The sequence below is a fragment of the Aegilops tauschii genome, chromosome 7 (genome assembly GCF_002575655.3).
Source record: "Aegilops tauschii subsp. strangulata cultivar AL8/78 chromosome 7, Aet v6.0, whole genome shotgun sequence".
NCBI classification, from domain to species: Eukaryota; Viridiplantae; Streptophyta; class Magnoliopsida; order Poales; family Poaceae; genus Aegilops; species Aegilops tauschii.
Genome location: NC_053041.3, coordinates 623,446,376 through 623,453,276, shown reverse-complemented (window position 1 = coordinate 623,453,276; position 6,901 = coordinate 623,446,376). Strand labels below are relative to the sequence as shown.

The window sequence follows — 6,901 nt, the reverse complement described above, 5'->3', positions numbered from 1 at the left end:
GTGCAAGTTTAGTCCTGAGCCAATCACACGTAGTCAAGTGGTGCCAGTTGGACCGGGCCAGTCAACTGTTGAACATTTGCAGATACCCCCTACCGTTTTGTGAGTTTAACAAGCAGTGCCGATTGCCATTGCCAATTCATTCGTGTGCAGGTACTTGGTTTTGGGCCAGGCTTGCTTCCATCTCGGCTTAATGGAGGACGCAGTGGTGCTCCTCCAGACCGGACGCGTGTGCTGGTCAGAGGACAACTTCTAGCCGTCCAACTTGACAGCCAATGTGCCTGCCGCCAGTAGAAGGACGCCATGCAAGTTCAGCCAGGCGACCGGGATGCCGCCGGCAAGCGAGGCGGACTCGGTGTCATAGCTGCTGGCGCACGTGAAGCTCCTGCTCCGTCGGCCTCCCCGCTGAGGCCGTGGATCCTCCCGCACTCCTTCGCCACGGCCTGTCTGGTGGGCCGAGCCATGGGCCCATCACTACCGGATTCGCGGCCTATGCCGACGGCCCTGGGCCGTCGGCATAGGTCATTTCCCGTCGGCATAGATCTATGCCTACGGCTGCCGTCGGCATAGCCCCGTCGGCGTAGATCACGTCAGCGTAGTCTTGTCAGACCGTCGGCATAGGGGTCTATGCCGACGGCCGAGCGTCAGCCGTCGGCAGTGTTTTCGCCTAACGGCAACAGACGGCGCCGTCGACTATGCCGACGGCTTTGCCATAGTCATAGTTTTTTTCCCTGTTTTCTCTTTTTCAATTCATTTGACAGCATTTCAAAGCAGAATAATATGGGATTATGCAGAAATATAACAGTTCATCATCTAAACATACTCAAGTTCATCATCATCATTTAAACATAGTCAAGTTCATCATCTAAAGATCATCACCGGCGAAAGTTCATGAACATATAAGTAGTGCAAGACATGAAACATTCATGAACATAAAAGTATGGCACGACTGCCACATGCACGGCTATCATCATCGACATCGTACTCTCTAACTGGCTCGGGTTGGTAGCCCGAAGCCGTGTGTACGAGATCGAAGGAGTGATCAAGCCATCGAAACACGGATACCGGTCATGTGACTTCCCCTGGATGGCCACCACCGCTGTGTCGTCGATCTGAGACTGGGCGACCTCAGGAACAGGAACATCCGGATGCAACTTCTGATAGTTCTGAGTGTAAGACTCCAGGTGCTCCTCGGTCTTGCCGTAGTACTGGCTCTCGCCATCCTCGCGATCACTCCGCTCGCAGGCCAGCTTTCACGACTCAATGTCTGAGAGCGGCCTCTTCAACTTGTCCTCCTGCAACGTCAAACAGAAGTTAGCCATACATAAGAACATGACGGTAAAGAAGAGCAAAAATACATCATGCATATAGATATACCTTCATGGCCTTGAAGCTGATGCTGAAGCTCAAGCCGGACCGGTCGGCGTCGTTCACGGAGCGGCTGGAGCTCGTCGACGAGCACCGCGACCAGGTCCGCATGTCGGCCCTGTTCCTCTACCGAATGCTGCAAAAGGGCTATTCCCACATCATGTCCGTCGTGCTGGACGAGGAGGCCGCCGCATGGCAGAGGGCCAGAAAGATGCCGCCGCCACTGCATTGGCTGCCACCGTGGCCGCCGAAGCGTCAGCGACCAAGCAAGAAGAAGAAGAAGCCGCAGCGTCCGCGACCACGCAAGAAGAACAAGAAGCAGCAGTCGTGCCAGAGATTCCCAAGACAGAGCGGAACGCTGCTGTCCTGCGGCCGGTTCAACCGGCCGCCCATGGCGGTGAAGTGCGAAGCGATGAGCTGCTAATCAACCATCAACCATCCGGCGATGTCGCGACGGCAGCAGCACCAGCAAGTAGCGGTAAACAAAGGATATTCGGAGATGTCTGTTGGTGCTAAACCCTAGACCCTAGCTCTACCCCCCTCTCTCTCTCTGCACCTCGCTCACTCTCTGCGCTCGAACAACAGAAGAAGAAGGAAGAAGAACACCAGGGGAGACAGTGGACACAGGAATTTTCCGGCGCACGAACGCCACCTTCCTTTCCCTCGAGCACGAACTCGACTTATCATTCTGTTACAACGCCACCGCGCGGCTTTATACCCGAGCCAGCGCACCGGGCACGCACCCACACCTCCATTCGCCCCCTGATCGTGCCCGCGCTCTCCTCGCTCTGACCACGCCCGCGCCGCGCCCGGACTCGCACATCTCGCGGTGAGCTCCAACGGATCGCGCCCGATCGGGCCGCACAACTCGCCAACAGAACACCCCCACACACACCTACGGTGTACAAGCCCACGGACACGCACGCACACACTCGACCCGCCGCGGACCCGACGCGCGCCCATACACGCGCCCGACGTGCCTGGCTCATCGCCACGGCTTATTCAGGCCAACACTCACCCCCCTAAGCCATGGCTAGGGGGAGCCCGTCGTCCTTGACGACGCCGTCCGCCAGTAGCGCGCGCTCCGCCACCGGTTCCTTCCGCAGTAGCGGGCACTCCCGCTTGAAGTGGCCACGCTCGCCGCACTTGTAGCAGTGGCCGAGCCGGTTGCCTCGGTTGCCCGACGCCACGCTCTGCACGTCATCGTCGTCTCGTGCACCTCCCTGCTGCCGCTCCCGCGCTCACCAATGCGCCGCCATGAACATCAGCACGCCGTCTGCTTGTCGAAGGCCTTCAGCCGCCCGAGCGCTTCCTCGAACGGCATCGTCGTGACGTCGCGGAACTGCTCGATCCCGGCCACCGCCACGGAGTCGAGCAGCTTCTTCACGAGCGCGGCGTCCTCCAGTGTCGCCAAGCCCCGCGAAGCGCGCCACCATGCCGCCGAGCTTGCCGGCGAATCCATCCAACGTGTTGCCATCCGCCATGTGCAGGAGCTCAAACTCGCCGCGGAGTGTGCCCAGCGCGCCGCCTACACGCGATCCGCGCCGACGAACCTGGCCTTGAGGCTCGGCCAGACCTCCGCCGCCGTCTTCTTGGACGCCACCTGTAACAGCAGGTCCTCCACGAGCGCCCCGAGCAGGTAAGCCCGTGCCGGCTTGTCCTTCTTCGCGATCACCGCCGCCGCGTCCTCCGGCACCACCACCGCCTCCCACAGCCCCCCTGCGTCAAGGTTGGCCTCGACCTTCATCGTCCACGCGGTGTAGTTCTCACCGGTGAGCAGCAGGGTTGGCTGCGGTAGCGATCCGCCCGATCCGCCGGCGTACGGGACGAGGGAAATCGTCGGCAAGCTCCGACCTCCACGTGGCTCTGATACCAAATGTTGGTGCTAAACCCTAAACCCTAGCTCTACCCCTCTCTCTCTCTGCACCTCGCTCACTCTCTGCGCTCGAACAACAGAAGAAGGAGGAAGAAGAAGACTAGGGGAGACAGTGGACACATGAATTTTCCGGCGCACGAACGCCTCCTTCCTTTCCCTCGAGCACGAACTCGACTTATCATTCTGTTACAACGCCACCGTGCGGCTTTATACCCCGAGCCAGCGCACCGGGCACACACCCACGCCTCCACTCGCCCCCGATCGTGCCCGCACTCTCCTCGCTCTGACCACGCCCGCGCCGCGCCCGGAATCGCCCGTCTCGCGGTGAGCTTCAACGGATCGTGCCCGATCAGACCGCACAGCTTGCCAACAGAACAAACACACACACACCTACGGTGTACAAGTCCACGGACACGCCCGTGCACTCCACATGCACGCACACACTCGACCCGCCGCGGACCTGACGCGCGCCCATACACGCGCCCGACGTGCCTGGCTCGTCGCCAGGTCTTATTCAGGGCAACAATGTCCATGTTCAAAACAACAAATTCAAGGAGCTGGATTGGTGAAACCTCGGTGCTGCCATCTACAGCAGCAGCGGCAGACCGGCAATAGTGTACAGTCTGAGAGGTCGTTTTTCATTGGGTGGGTGGGTGGTGCGGGTTGAGTTCACAAAACGGCAAGGAGGTATCTGCAAATGTTCAACACTTGATTAGCTCGGTCCAACTGGCGCTACTTGGCTGCGTGTGATTGGCTCAGGACTAAACTTGCACATCTGAGGCAGGTTCTAGGACCAAATAGTTGTCTTTTGCAAGTCGTAGGACCAAATTATCATATCCTAGACAAGTTCTAGGACCTGGGATGCTATTACCTCCAAATTATTGATCAAGTGACGAACAAGCCTGGTAGTAGTAGGCACCAGAGACGATTTCTACCTGGGCTTTTGGGTCTTTTACTAGTCCATTCACGTGGGCTTGGCAGCTTGATGTGGTCACGCTTCATTTTCTGTTGGATTCATGCCAAGTAAGTTGTACAATACACACACATGCACCTAGCTGGCAAGTTTTTTGTTGGGCTCAACTGAACGCAACGACAGTGGTAGACGCACAGACTTCTTGTTACGGAATCAACTGACTGTAATTGGGTGGCAGTTTTTTATTGGAGTTTACGAGTGAGGCAGGGCCTACCCAATGAAAATGGGCGAGATTAATTAGCCTTGAGACGCCTGTATGGCTCTCTGCGTCTAGGATTATTGCTACAATGCCCCTGCCATAGTGAGCCGGTGAGGGCTGACGTCTGTTTTTGGTTTCTTCAGGACGTGCTATGCCTACCGGTGACGGTGATGGATGTTTCATTGCTCGGTCGTGCCATTATGGCGTCACCCGACAAGACACTCTCTTTTCATTGCGGCATGGTTTCTTTCAGACTTCTCCGTGTTCGTGTTTTGTATGTTGTCGGTGGCAGTCGGCGACGCATTAGCTCCTTGTGTTAAACGAGGTTCAGACTTGTTTCCCTCCCAGCTATGTCGTCACCTTTCTCGGAGATGGGCTGCACATGAGACACGACCGCCAAAGGCTGAGACCGGTCGACCAAACATAATCATTAGCCATGAGAACGTATCCTATGAAATGCCCAGACTGGTGCACCAGATGCACCAGTAGATTCTGAGCCACTCGATCGAGAATTAATGGACCAGATGCATTAGAAGATGGGTGGTTCGTACATTTTACAGCTTGCACCTCGTATAGTTAATCATTTGCGCGAATCCTATCGTCTCCTTCCGTTGCCTGTCTCCTGTACCTCTCTCTGTTCTCCTCTGTACCAGGCCCTCCAGCTGCGAGCTAGGGTTCGGGGAGCCTGCTCCGTTGCCTCTCTCGCCCCCTCTCCTGGACCTTCTCCACCTTCTATCTTGTATCTAGTTCCGACGTCTTTAAAGCACCAGCGCCCCTCCTCTCCTCTGAGTCGCTCCCAGCGAAGACGCCATTGCCGCCGGCGAGCGCGTACATGTAGCGCCGCTGTCTTGTAGCTCCGGGGGACGACGACGGAACTACCCGAAGGAGCCGGCTATCTTCTGCGCCTCGAGAATCTAGGGTATGTTCTCTTATCACATTATCCATTAATCATGGTCATATTGGGTTCTTCCCAAATTTTGCGATTTTCCCCCCAATTCATTCCAGACTAGTGTCATTGCGAACTTGAATAAGTGGTATGAGCACCAGATTTATGTATGAGATACACGGCTGCAGATATTATTGTGGAAATAGTCTATGCAAACTTGAATAAGCAGTGTTCTGAACCTTAATTTGTATTTGTAGTAAAGAATAACCAGTGGCATTTGGGAATATGAATAGTATGAGCACGGAATTGATGTGGCAGATGTAGATATAATGGTGAATTTTTAGAGGTAATCACAACAATTAGTGCAAATAGTTGAGAGGATGTGCTCTGTGTGTTCTGTTCCTTCATTTGCATACAATTTTCATATACCTTTGCTAGTGTGTACATGAACGACTCGGCATATATGTGAAAAAACTGATTTCCTAGAAGCCTACTAGTAATGGAAAGAGTAGGTTAATTACTGGTTGTTCCTGCGGGGTTATTGTACATGAACTAGTGTACTATATGAACTTCTTCCACATTGCTGATATTAAATGGAAAGGGCATCTGGAATGTTCAATTGAACTTTCTATGGCAATGCTAGTGCAGTAAAATGAACAAATTTGAAAAATGATGATGTCCTTTCTACGGTTTTGCTAATGCGGTTTTCTTATTCTTTACAGGGCAAATATCATCCAAAAGGTCCCAGATAAGTAGAGGTGGTGGTTTCACTGATTTGATGGTCGGATAATTATTTAAGTCATTCAGTTGTCCACATTCTTGCTGGAAATGGTGGTGGTATTTGTAGGAGATGAGGTTTTCTACTTGTGTTCTTTCCAGGAGCTCACATTTGAAAGTGTGTCACTGAAGCATGCATATGTTCTATGCATGTAACTCTGGATGCACTTACTGTTAGCTTCAGGAAGTTGCTAGCACTGAACCATGTCTCATTCGTCGTGTTTAACCGGGATGAAAAGATTGTATGACCTGACAAGGAAGTTTCTGGAACTGATGTATTTCCGTTCATTTGCAATGGAAAGGGATTGCTAAGCCTAGCTTAATGTAGATTCCAACATTTGGTTTGTCTTTCTGTGTTACTTGTAGCCAACCTGCTATATGTCATGCTCATGTGCCTACTTGCTGAATTAGTGCGACCTTATTACTATGTGTACTGAGCACTGTTAATTTATTTTCCTTTGTGTCTTGTTGCTCTATACTTTAGCATCATCATCTGAAAATTTTCAAGTTAAGTGAGAACATGCTCATCAGAAATTTTTGCTCTGTACTTTAGCAAGTTCATCTGAAATTCTTGCACTGTACTGTAGCAACTGAGAGAAGACTCAAACAAGATTTATTTCTGACTTCATATGTAGAGTTTGTCAGCTGTATAAATACAACTGATATCCAACCTGAGAGATTGTTGAATGATGTTCCAGTTTACGTTCTTCTCCAGTTGGAACAACTCACTAGGCGGTTTAAGTCGAGACTGTTTATCTTTGCATAAATTTAGTTCTCTTTTTCGATGCAACTTGATGCTCCCTTCTACTGTTTGTGTTGCGGGAG

At 52.8% G+C, this 6,901-nt stretch overlaps 1 long non-coding RNA gene across 1 annotated transcript; it reads left to right on the top strand.

The window, feature by feature from the left end:
• Positions 1-4,968: 4,968 nt before the first annotated feature.
• Positions 4,969-6,503, top strand: LOC120968385 (uncharacterized). Its single transcript, XR_005762827.3, has 2 exons — positions 4,969-5,332; positions 6,022-6,503. It is a non-coding gene; the product is annotated as an uncharacterized lncRNA (long non-coding RNA).
• The last annotated feature ends 398 nt before the right edge of the window (positions 6,504-6,901 follow it).